Raw genomic sequence first — 13,184 nt, 5'->3', positions numbered from 1 at the left:
CAGAAAAGGATCTGATAACTGGCTTCAAACGTTGGAAGGGATATTATGTAGAAGAGTGATTTGACTCATTCTCTACAACTTCTAAGTGAAGAAATAGATCAGTGGATGAAATAAATAGAAAGGCAACATGAGGGCTCTATTTAAAGAACTTCCAAACAACTAGAGTTGTCCAGAATGGATTTGACTACCTTGGGAAGAAACAATTCACTATGGCTTAAAATATTCAAGCGAAAGTTCTTATAGAAAGATCCATAATGCAGAATAAGACCTTGACTAGATAACTGCAGATTTCCTCTGCTAAGAAGACTCACCTCCTTTTCTTCTCTAACATCACATTCTATACCTTCTCTCCTTTCAAAAGTAAGTTACTCCTTCTTACTTTTCAGATGCCTTACTAAACGTTACCTCTCTCTAGAATGCTTTCCCGACTACACATCGCAACACAGTGTTTGTTTATGCCTCTTAAAGACATCTCACTTTCCCCTTCATGTCACTTAGAGTTCATCATAATTTTCCTTTTGCCTGACTGTCCTCCACTAGGATACAAGCTTTATGGAGGCAGAAACTAGTTCTATCTATGTTGTTTTTTTAACTGAAGTATTGTTGATTTGCAATGTTGTATTAGTTTCAGGTATACAACAAAGTGATTCAGATATATATCTATATACATACTCTTTTTCAGATTCTTTTCCATTATAGGTTATTATAAGATATTGAATATAGTTCCCCAGACTATACAGTAGGTATAGTTGTTGTTTATCTATTTTATATATAGTATTGTATATCTGTTAAACCCAAACTCCTAATTTATCCCTCCCCCCATCTTTCTATCTTGTTCCTCTTTTTATACCTATTGTCTAGTACAGTGCCTGGTACTTAGTAAGATCAAATTAATCTTAATGAGGCATGTACAAAAGTTGAAATAACTTTATATTTAATTTCCTTGGGAATGAGGAGTTATTAAATCATGGATGCACATCTATTTTTTTCCTCATTTGTATTCAGTTTCCAATACCTCCTGGTTCTGTTCATCTTGTGGGTTCATTGGCCTATGCATACCCCTTAGGGGTTGTAACCAGAGGACTTACAATGGCCTTGCACCATCTTTGCTCTTGCAGGCCTCCAACCACCCCACGTGGATCCAGTTAGTCAGTATGTGCAGGTGCAGTGCAGCCCTACTTGTTGGCCTAAGTCTTTTATCAGGGAGACTATGGAAAGCTTGGTAAAATTCTCCAGAGGTTCAGCATGCTCAGCTTTGATGCAAGCCTTTCTCAGATGTTGACTCAAATTCTGGAAAAAGACCTTTTTGTTTTTCCAAATTGGAATTAGGGTTTTTTTTTTAAATTAAGAATGTCAAATATAATTATTATAAAAAATTCAGCTAAAACAGAGATATAGTAAAATCAGCCACAATCTACCTGAATATGATGTTTATTAACATTTTAGTATATATCTTTCCAGATTTTAAGAAAATAAGCATTTTATGACAAAATACTATCACGGTGTAGAAACTATCTTATAACATACTTTTCCATGTGATATATTGAGAAATCCTCACCAGGTTAATAAATATATATCTATACTATCCTTTTATCATGCCTGTATAACGTTCCACACTATGAGTATTCCATAGTTTAAATGATTTTCTGTTTTAGGATATTTGGGTTCTTTCAATTTGTCACATTTAGGAGCAATGACACAATAAACTTCTTGGTTGCCTATCTAATTGCATATAATCAATTATTACATTAACCAAAATTCAAAGATAAAAACCTAGAATTAGGATTACTGGATCACAAGATACCCACAGTATTTTAGCTTTGGTATATATTATTGTCAAGTTGCACTCTAGAAAGTAGTAATTTCCACAGGTTCAGTTAGCATAATTCCATTGATGGGATTGGCCAACTTGATGTTTTGTGGATTTTAAGATAAAGTTCGTTTCAAACTAGGTGATGGGAAACAGGAAAGTTGATAGAGCCCTGAGGCAAGATAGTAAATATGTATTGTTAGCCTTGCCATGTGTAGGAAAACTGTTCCTGATTGTTTCTTAAAGCTGATAGGAATGAGGAAAAAGTACCTTTATTAAGTTAAAAGTTACACGTAAAATTCCAAAGCCTGCATTGGTTTATTGACTAAAAGTTTTACATTTAAACACACACCTGTAATTTGCATCACCTATTGAATAAAGTATCCAGCTTTCCCTTAGTTGAATAGACCCAGGTGTATGAACTGGCTTAGATCTAGAAATTGTGCTATATAGGTTATGGATCCTCACTACTGATGCTTAAATTAGATTTCTGTCCACCAGACCTCTATGTGCCAAACTGTATCTTAGTGGGCTGCTTATCTATTTTATTTCTGGGAAACTTGTGATCAATTAACTATTGCCACAGAACCCTATGAGTCAAAACATTCTGATTATCAATCCTCCATGTTTTATTGTGGCAACTTCATGCATGTTTACTCTGAGAGTTAAGTGCAGCTATTTGGTTTACCACTCTAGCATTCCATTATTCCCTTTGAAGTTAGGGACCATCCAGTGTAGCAGTCACCACCATCCTGTCCAGTCTACAGAGGACCACTACATAAAGCTCTTTAGGAAAACTGGCACATCCTCTCCCCTAATATTAAAAATAATATTTTTCATACTAAGAAAGAAGTATCTTCTGAATTTTCCAATCAGATATAGTTTAGGGGGTGGATGAGAACAAAATTGATTCATTCCATTGTTCCTCTTTCCTTAAGTCATCTGTCTTTGTTCTAAAATATACCTGGGATTTTGTTTTAATCAAGTATGATAAGATGACAGATATGAGACAACTCATGAGAAAACTGCCTTGAAAGAAGGTTTATTTTTCACAGCTCCCAAGAGAATGGGACGTGCCATGCCATGTAGGGTCATATGTTGAAGCACTTGGGTTAGTCAGGAGGCAGAGGAGCAAAGGGAAACATGGCCAGAGGCTTTATGTATTTTTTGAGGGAAGAAATAGACAAGGTAGGGTAGGTATGCTGAGTAAACTTAGGCTTGGAGGCTCTGGGTTATTGGGGTGGTTCCTAGTTGTCAGGTACCTAGCTCTGGGGTGATTTTGGGCAGGGGGAATATTGGCTTGGTGTGTGACAGTTTGATAGAGGAAGTGGTTGGGGGAGTATGTCCTCTGATTGGCTGGTTTGCATATCAAAAGTGTGCTTGAAGGCAAACTTTTTTTTGTTTCTAGGAATTACTTAACCTTGGGAAGGACAATTTCTTCCTGGGTCTGTAGGGCTCTAAGATGTCAAAGCATCAAAACTATAAAAAATATGATTAGTGCATTCACTGTCCTCTACAATACGCCAGGAAAATTATGGCATTTTGAACTCATTAACTGTAGACCACCTAGCAGTCAACTAATGCCAGCCCTACACATTCGAGCCAACATTAGGTGAATAAACACATCTCAATGAATTTGGGCTAATCGTGGCTTTGATTTGCTTGCCATTTAATGACCTTAGAGTCTACTCCCATAAAATCCAGACTTATGGTGATACAGAATGACATGGTTCTATAAATTTTTCTGTTTATAGGCTATCTCATCCCAGAGAAGACCAGGTATTTCTCCGTCTGGACTCTATTGAAATTTAGCTCTTAAGTATGGACCTGGAGGTAATAAAGGATGCTGTGTAGGGGTCCTTAGACAAATTGACATCAGTTGGTGAGGCATTGTCCCAGCCTTCATCACTGAACAGCTTTTATGCAGGGGAATCTCAGGTCCTTAATCCTGTCAGGGGAGGGAGTCTCTTTTGCTAATAAAATTGATTCAAGCAGATTTAGGAGTTCAAAGTTCTCAGCCTCAGGGTTTTACTTTTTTCCAACCAGTGTATAAGAGATTTGGTGGAGTTCAGCTCTAAATTGAAGTGCTGTTTTGCACCTTTTACAATTAGGTCCTAGATTGTCAGTAATGCAGCTCTGTGACCACATACAGGAGATGAGGGAATTATTCTATGCTGCCATTAGGCTTTATGATTTTCCTCACTGTGTTCTTAATTGCATACCTTTTAATTTCTTATTTTCTCTATTCCTCTGGCTCTCTAGGGCCATAAGAGGAAAGTAGGTGACTTCATAATCTCTGTGATCATCATAGCACTAAGTGTTATAGGCCACTTGATATCCCAATTTGCCCTCTACTTGCATTTCATCCCATGGCACTACTAGAGATAATTTCAGTAATTTTGCTGCCACCAATATTGTGGATTACTCAAGTTTCATTTGCCTTCAACTGGAGGTTTTCTATGTGCTCTTCAATTATGTATGCAACCCAATCTCAAAATACCATATTTTGGGTCTGTTTTGTGGGATCATGATCCCAATTACTATACCAGTAAGGAGTCTAACAGGAGATAAATGACAAACCAAAATTAGCACCTTAAAATGACATCCTAAAATAAATGATCTAAAATTGGGTAATTTTAGAAGATTTTGATAAAGAGATGATTGATAAAAATACAGGCCTAGTGTAGGGAAATTGCAAGGGATAAAGTGGTTCACAGACCTAGCAATAGTGGAGGATGTTACCATTTCTAGCTCTGAAGGATAAGAGGTGGGAACAATTATCAGAACATGGAGACAAAAAACTCTGGGAAAGGACTATTTAACAGAATTTGGAACCTTTGATTATGGGACATAGCCAACTGCCAGGGCTACTCATAAGAGCAGGAAAATAAATAGCTTGATCTCTTCATCCTTTGTTTTGTTCTCCTGTAGCTTCTCCTCATGGATTGAACTTAACTAAAAGACAAAGTAACTCACTGATATAATCCTTACAAATCAGCCTTCTGGAGCACAGAGGACTTCCCTTGGGTGGGCTGTGGATATGCAAAGGCTCAGTTTGTGCCTTGTGGTATATTCTAGCTTGATTTGGGCTAGACTTGCTCTCTAAAAGGGTTGAAATCTATGACCTGACTTCAACAATCCATCCATTTAGTGCTGTCACCTAGAGAGGCTGGAAGGGACAGGAAATGGGGCCAGTTCCTGGTGGGGAGTGCATCAAAGAGCACTTCCTGGTGAGTTAGGGAATTTACTCTATGTTCCGGTATTTAGGACAGAGTTTTAGTCATTACAGCAGGGCCGGCAAACTTTATGCAAAGTGTCACATAATAAATATTTTAGGTCTTGCAGGTCATATGGTCTTTATCACAACTACTTAACTCTCATTATAGTTCAAAAGCAGCCATAGGCAATACCTAAGCAAATGGATGTGAACAGTTTCTTATAAAACCTTATTTACAGATTAGGTTGAGGACAGCATTTGGCTCAGGGGCCATAGTTTCCAGACTCTTACTCTATAGAAGCTGGAATCAGAAAGAGGAAATTGAATTAGAAGCTCATTATATAGCCTGAACCAACCCAGCAATAATTGGTGAATGCTGTGAATTAGTCAGCAATTTCATGCTCAGGCAAACTGACCTATAGCAGTGAGTCTATGACTACAAGATTAATTTCTGATCCCCCTGGCTGTAGGGTTGATGATGCTGAAATGCTGTTTTTCTAGTTAAGGTTGGTTCAGGAGCCCAGCGGAACCAAGCCTATAGGTAAGAGGCACCCTTGACTTTTGAGAAACATAAAGGTGTCAGCTACCCTGTTCCAATGGACTCCTAAGACATTGGCATGAGCCCCACTTTCCTACCAGACCCTCCCCCATACTTTCTTGCACTTAGGCTTCACCTGTTGCTCTGAATTTCAATCCCTTGCTTATTCCTGGGTCTCAGAACAGATCTGCACTTATCCTGTCCAGTGGGCCTGCTCTCCAGATTCTAGCTTTTCTTTATCTGGCCAGTTCTGATTAGGCAGGACATAGATTAAGATTGTTTCATTTCCAGCTAGTATATTTGTACATTTTTCATTTACTTTCACTGCTAAAGCTTTGGTTGTATTTTACTGGTTATTTTTAAAATTGACCTGGACTTCATGCCTATATTTTTAATCCATTAAAAGTTTTAATTGGATATTCAGGAATGGAATCCATTTGGATCTCCAGATTTATTCGCCCTTGAATCACACATAGCAGAAACCAGAACATTGGAGGGCTCTCATCTGGATTCTGAGTTACTTCCTTGCGGTTTCAGCATAGAGAAGACCCAGTTCAGGGCTTTTAGCTCCAGATTCATACACTTGACTGTAGAGAGCTCTGGATTTCTTCCAAAAGTTCTGGCACTTGAAAAAAGTTATGCACTTTTCTTTTATAGTGGCGGGAATGGCTTTCCATGCACATAACAACTTTCCCTAGTTCCCCACCTATTTACTTTTCTGACCAAGGGTGTGCATTTCAGTGAAAGGGGTTGGCTTGAGAGTGTGGCCACATGCAGAGCCATGATAACTGGCCCATGCAGGAAGAATTGAGCTTTGTTTGTGCCTTATTAATTGGACTAGGCAGAATAGTGAGTCACCTGAAGTAATCTCAGAAACAGACCAGCTTACCACCCGTCTAGTCTAGTGGCTGTTTGCCATTCGTAAGGCAGGATGTGAAAACCAGCAGCAGTGGCTGCTAACTCAACCCTTCTGGAGGGCATCCAGAGCAGCTGGAGGGGAGCGCAGAGTTAGGGTGGAGGTTCCATTGGATTTCTCTCAAGACACCAAGCTGGGGTTATGGCTTCCCACAATTCTGACCACCACGGAAGAGTTAGAACAGTGACAGAAAGGAAGTACCTCTGCTTGGGGCCCTAGACAGGTACATGCATTCTGTGGAGCTTCTGAAGGCCTGAGCTTGGGCAAGATTACAAATTGGAAAGAGTCTTTGATGGAGGAACACGAAATCAGGATTCCAGTCCTAGCTTTGCCTTAATTGCTATGTAAGTGAGGTCTAATCATTCAGCCTTTTCTGGGAGTTGGTTTCCTTATCTGTAAAGTAGGGATAATTAGTCCTGTCCTGTCTCACTCAAAGAGATGATAAGTACTAAATGAGACCATTAATGAATGTGAAAGAACTTCAAAAATTGTATAAAACAAAGGAAAAAGACATTATTATGGCTGCTGCTAATAAAATCAACTGACTCACTAGCAACACAGTGCTCTCTGTACCAAACACGAACTCCTCATCCAGGCTTGCAAATCCTTCTTTCAACTGGACTTGACTTTATTGAGAGATTGATAAGCTAAGCTATTCTCACAATATTTCCTTCCGTAGCACATTTTGCTCATTCCCACCTATGCGTTTTCTATATTTTGTTTGTAGTCTCCTTCTACCTCTTTTTTTCAGCTCCCTCCTCATCCCCCACCCTGCTTCTTTTTTTTGGGGGGGGGGTACACGGACCCCTCACTGTTGTGGCCTCTCCCGTTGCAGAGCACAGGCTCGGGACGCGCAGGCTCAGCGGCCATGGCTCACGGGCCCAGCCGCTCCGCGGCATGTGGGATCTTCCCGGACCGGGGCACGAACCCGTGTCCCCTGCAGCAGCAGGCAGACTCTCAACCACTGCACCACCAGGGAAGCCCACACCCTGCTTCTTAAAGCTAGTTCTATAAGGGCTCCCCACTCAGCTCCCTTCTCACTCAGAATAGTCCTTTGAAGATCACTTCTACTCCTGTGGCATCAGCTATCATCTATAGGCAATAAGTTCTTCTCATTTTACAGTTAATGACAACACCACCCTCCCATTGGAAGTTAGACAAGATGTAATCTTCTCCTTGCCTTCATCCTTTCTCTCATCCTCCCATTTTCTTAGACATCAAGTCCTGAGCATCTATCTCCGGAATCTCTGTATCATTGCCACTGCTTTACTCTGGGCCCAAACCTCTTATAACTTGGATTATTGTCACAGCTTACTGATTAGATTCCCTGTTTCCAGTCTGTTTTCCTGCCAATATATCTTACACTCTTCTGCCAAACTGATGTTTCTAACACACAAATCTGATCATGCCATTTCCCTGCTTCGAACGCTTCAGTAACTCACACTTTTCAGAATTAAGTTCAAACATAGCACAGTAGCACACAACTTTCATCGTGATCTGGCTCCCACCTATCTCTTTCCCTGCTGGTATGAATCCTTTTAGGTTGAACTCATGTAAGAATTTGAGGCAACAGAAAAATGTGTAGGTAAAGATTTGCAAACAAATGATGATTTGCTCTTGGAGCTCATCCCTGCCACCCTTATGGGTCACCACGTTTGTGGTCCCTCTTCAGCTTTCCTCCCTGCCATTCCTCACCCAGACACTTGGCTCTGGTTATGCAGACGTTCTTGGAGTTCTTCAGTGATGTGTGGCTTTTGGTGTGTGCCTTCATATTTTGTGTCTCCGCCGCCGGGAATTCCCTTCTTACTGTTTTTTGTTTGTTTGTTTGTTTGTTTGTTTTGCAGTACGTGGGCCTCTCACTGCTGTGGCCCCTCCCGTTGCGGAGCACAGGCTCTGGACGCGCAGCCTCAGCGGCCACGGCCCACGGGCCCAGCCGCTCCACGGCACGTGGGATCCTCCCGGACCGGGGCACAAACCCGCGTCCCCTGCATCGGCAGGCGGACTCTCAACCACTGCGCCACCAGGGAAGCCCATCTTACTGTTTTTATCCCACTAAAGACAACTTGTCCTTCAACACTTAGCTCAAAAATTACTAGCCCTATGATTCTTCTCTGATTCTTCATCTGATTTATCCATTCCTATCTTGTGATTCCAGAGTAGCCTGAATAGCCTTCCGTCCCACCTTCCCTCAACAGTTTTAATCCATTGTGTGTTTACTTGCTAGATGATTTGAAGGCAGAGATCTTGTCTTAACTGACTATGCATTTGCAGCTTGCAGCACGTTAACACTCTAGATAAAATGTTTGCTGAACGAAATTGAGGTGTTCTTATCGAGAATACTCTTCTCCCTCTCTCACCAGCCTATATCTTATAGTTCTCTTAAAGTTAATCTGAAGACAATCTCTTTATATAATCTTGCTTTATTATCCCATCATCGCGAATGATCTTCTTCTCTTTGAATTTCTTTATAGCTAGTGTGTGGTTTTTAGCATTGTATGTTAATTTAGAGGTGGCTTTGAAATATACCATCCCCCAACCATCATCATTCTTTAAGTATAAAATGCAACGCAGGGTAAAGTATCCCGGGAAAAGAGTCAGAGACCTTGCTCTAGTTTTACTCTGCTATGAACTAAATATGTGGCCCTGGGCAAAATATTGATTGTTTTCCCCCTTGGTTTACATTTTCTTATTTTGAAAATGAGGGAATCTGTATAATCTCTAGGGTACCTTCTTGTTAAAAGAGTACATGCCACTGATGTCTTTAATTCTTTCACTTATCATTTCTCACATATTTCACTTTTCCAATCCCACTGCAGTTTTTGAATGCAGGAGATATTTTGTGCTGCAATCCCTTTTGTCTATGTGTCACTGACTATACGTCTATATCTATATCTACATAAAATGAGCACTTAGTAAACTCTAAGCGTCTAAACTCTGGAGAATTGTGTGAAAGAATAATGTAACAAAGGGTTAATATAATCATTTTTTTACAACTTCAAATCTCTAGATTACTCCATGAGTTATGTGTGGTTAATGTATCCCATTGATACATCCCTATAACCAGGGCTATCCTTTAGAAAGAGGGTTAGATTTGAATCTTCAAACTTTTTGAAGTAGGAATTTCCTTCCATGCTGGGAAAAGATGTATGCTGATTCAAAGAGGGAAAAAGTGCTCTAAGAGACCCTTAAAGGGCTTCAAAGGAATTTTTGGAATCCAAACTTTGCCAAGAAAATTAAGCAAAAATAAATCATAAAAAATAATTGATTTTTTCTTCTTAATCTAAGGGAAGAGGTGCTGCTGTACAGAGTATAATTTAGGGTTTCACCAGACTATGACTTTTTTACTGGTGGTCAGAGACATTTTTCTGATTCCAAGAAAAGACCAAAGGTTAATGGCCTCAGTAATAAGCGATGACATTTGTTACGTCATATTGGCTTTAAAAAAACAAACAAACAAACAAAAAAACTGTGTTCATCCAGCACAGGTGCTCTTCATCACTTTTCATCTTAGCTTTTGAAAATCAGCAGCCTCCTCCCTCAGCAATGGCTGTATGTATAGAGGACGCAAACCTGGGTTATAGAGATCAAAAGAATTGCAGTTGAAGCAATTCTGTAGAGCTGAATATTGGGTCCTAAACACCAAACACTGTCTCCTAAAGAATAAATACAGTTGTTCCTTGACTAATTCAGATCAACTCTGTTGTTGAACCTGCAACAATCACTAAACACTTAATCCGCCTCAATCAGCTGTTTCTTCTCTGTTGGTCAACTTAAGTGGGAAATGACCTTGTTTTTCTAATTAAAGGAGTCAGTGATAGTAACCACACATTTATTGTAAGATTTGCATGTGTAATTATTTGTTTACTTTTATATCTCTACCAATAGCATATTCAGAATTGACACCTAGAGCAGATCAATCTTGAACCCTCCCCTCCTCTATACAATAACACTATTTCTTGTAATGATTATTATTTCCTGTGGTACTTGGTACGCTACACTATGAGTTCCTTGAAGTCAGAGATTAGGTCTTATTTATCTTTGAATCTCCAGGGTCTAGGATTTTGCCTGATTTTTTAGTAGGTGCTCAAGAATTGCTTATGAATTGAATAGATGAATCAATAAATGGATCATCCTCTGTAGCATGGCCAAGTTTGATTACTAAGTGACTTAGCATGCTAGAGATGATACACTGTATTAAATAGAGGTCTGCATTTTCCTTGATATGCCTAGACAGTGCCTAGAGAATTCTTTAAAGGAGTTATATAGTTCTACCAGAGAAAGCCTATGGACTTGACAATAGGTTCATATATTCCCATGTCAAGTCTGATCTCTTCAACTCCTTCAAAACTATAGCTCCTGGCATTTCAAGTTCTACAGCTTTAGGCCCAAAGTGGGTCAGTTGCCTGAACTGTCACAGTTAATTTGTCCGTACTATTGAAACTCTGTGCTGGATGTCAGAAATCACACAATTATGTCTCTTACCCTCCAGTTGTTACCCAATTTTCATTTTTCACACTCATTTTGCAAGCACTGAAGTACAAATTAAATAGTAATCAGGGGGTAAAAACACACAACGACACGATTCTTCAGTCACACAATACCAGTTGCTGCACAGAAATTCTCAGTAAAGATGTCAAACCAAACACCACCATTCAAATAATTTGAGTGCTCTGTCACTCTGAGGGTGATCCATTTTAAAATAACCTTTCTGCTAGGACTTCTGTATATCTATGGCTACAAAAGCAAGTAAGGAAGCAAGAATATCAGCGTTCTTTTAAAAAGTAACTCCTTTGCCGGTTTCACAACTTTACCCTGAAAAGCAGTAGATTCATATCAATGACTAAGATCTGAATTTGTTTCCCAAATGATTGAGACATTTTTCCACCCTGCAAGTGTAATAGAGGATTCATTTGTCCAATTAGTAATATCTTAAGGAATATCAGGCCTTAGGAGGCAGGCAATATGTTGTCTTACAATATGCTTTGGAAATTCTTCAAAGTGGCCCAGTCTTCAAAGTAGAACCAGGCTGGTGGGAGGAGTGTGATCTCTGTGATTTCCCATGATTCGGGATGGGGGGCGATATTCTCCCTCTTGTTTTGTGCCCTGGCAGTTCAGAATCTCGGCCAGATAATGATGTACGGAAGAAATTCCAATGGCCTAGAGTAATTCCTTTTTTTTTTCTTTTCTTTTGATATTTGCTGGGTTCTATTATTTGTATTTGCTTGGCACGCTGCTAGGGCAACTTTGCATGAATTAGATAATTGACTTTAATTCTCACAATAACCCTGGGAGGTGGCTTTGATTTCTCTTCCTTTGCACATGAGGCAAAGGAGATGTTCATGTAATCAGCCAATGTTTAAAATCAGATTTTCTTATTATTTCATGTACAGTATTCTTTTTATAAGATGATAGCAAGAACAGTGGGGAGGTGGTCAACGCCACTGAGTGACTTTTTCCTTTCTAAGCTCTTCGTTTGCCCATCTTCCTTCAAACATGAGTTTTAACCAAATTGACCATTTTTCAGTTTGTCAAGCTTGCCATGTCTTCTCTCACATCTCCTGGCTTTGCACAGGTTATTTTCAGAGATCACTCTTTCCTTTCTCAGTGCCTGACAGCATTCTCCCTACTGGAGCCCTCATAAAGGTTTTTACCACCTCTGGGAAGTCTGCAATTTCCCTTGGCTCCTGGCACTTCTACAATTATAGCTCTGATTACACTGTGTGCTAAAGCCCTGCTTATTGCACTGCCCATAGCTGTAAATCTTGTGAAGCAGGGAGGGGCCACGTGCAGCACCCAGCATAGTGCCTGGAGCCTAATAGGTGCTCAGTGCAGACCATTGATTAACTGTGGTTGAGTCTGATTGTAATTTCCCTGCTTCCTCTTTAAAACCCTTAGTCTAGAATATGCAAGGAACACTAACAGTGGTGGTCTCTGAATGTGGGACTGGAAACCAGGTGGGAGGGGAGCACACTTTTCTTTGTACACCTTTGGTGTAAATAATTTACTATGTGCATGAATAAACTTGTAAATAAAGGCAAAAAGTATTAAAAAGAAAAACAAAAACTCTGGCAAGTTGATTTTGAAAGGCTGTACTTTTTTCCACGTTGTCTTTATCGAAACTCTTTCTATGTGTTGGCAAACCAAGAGCTCTCAACAGAATCACCAATGGAGCCATTGGTGAAATATTGGTACAGGAGCAGGAATCTTCTGTCTAGCTCACTCAGTAGCCCTGGCTGTGAACCTCAATCTGCTCCTACTGAACGTAGCATAGAAAACCAAAACTCATCAGGAAAAACTCTCACATGCGAGGCTTAGGAAAGAGCCATGCCGATGTATTTGTTTGATCTATAAAACACTTTAATTTTCCCCAATATATATTATACACCATAAATCACTTGGAATTTGAGGAAAGCTGAGATATTTTGGCTGAAATGTAATAAGAAATTCTCTTTTGATAAGAAAACAATATAAATACACTAGATATGAATCAGCCCCAATAAATAATCCAGGAGATTCTTAAGGTAGAAAACAAAGTTTTTCAAGGCTATAAATCCATAAGGAAATAGACTGCTAGAGAATATACTGAACCAACTGGGAGGCAAACTCCATTAAAGGAAAATTAAATTAAAAGCTCGGAATGACTTCAAAGTGCCCTTGTTTTGGGGGAAAACATGGAGACCTGCAAGTGGAAATGGTATGTAGA

The sequence above is a fragment of the Pseudorca crassidens genome, chromosome 9 (genome assembly GCF_039906515.1).
Source record: "Pseudorca crassidens isolate mPseCra1 chromosome 9, mPseCra1.hap1, whole genome shotgun sequence".
NCBI lineage: Eukaryota > Metazoa > Chordata > Mammalia > Artiodactyla > Delphinidae > Pseudorca > Pseudorca crassidens.
The sequence above is the reverse complement of the archived record's forward strand: the minus strand, read 5'-3'. Positions refer to the sequence as shown.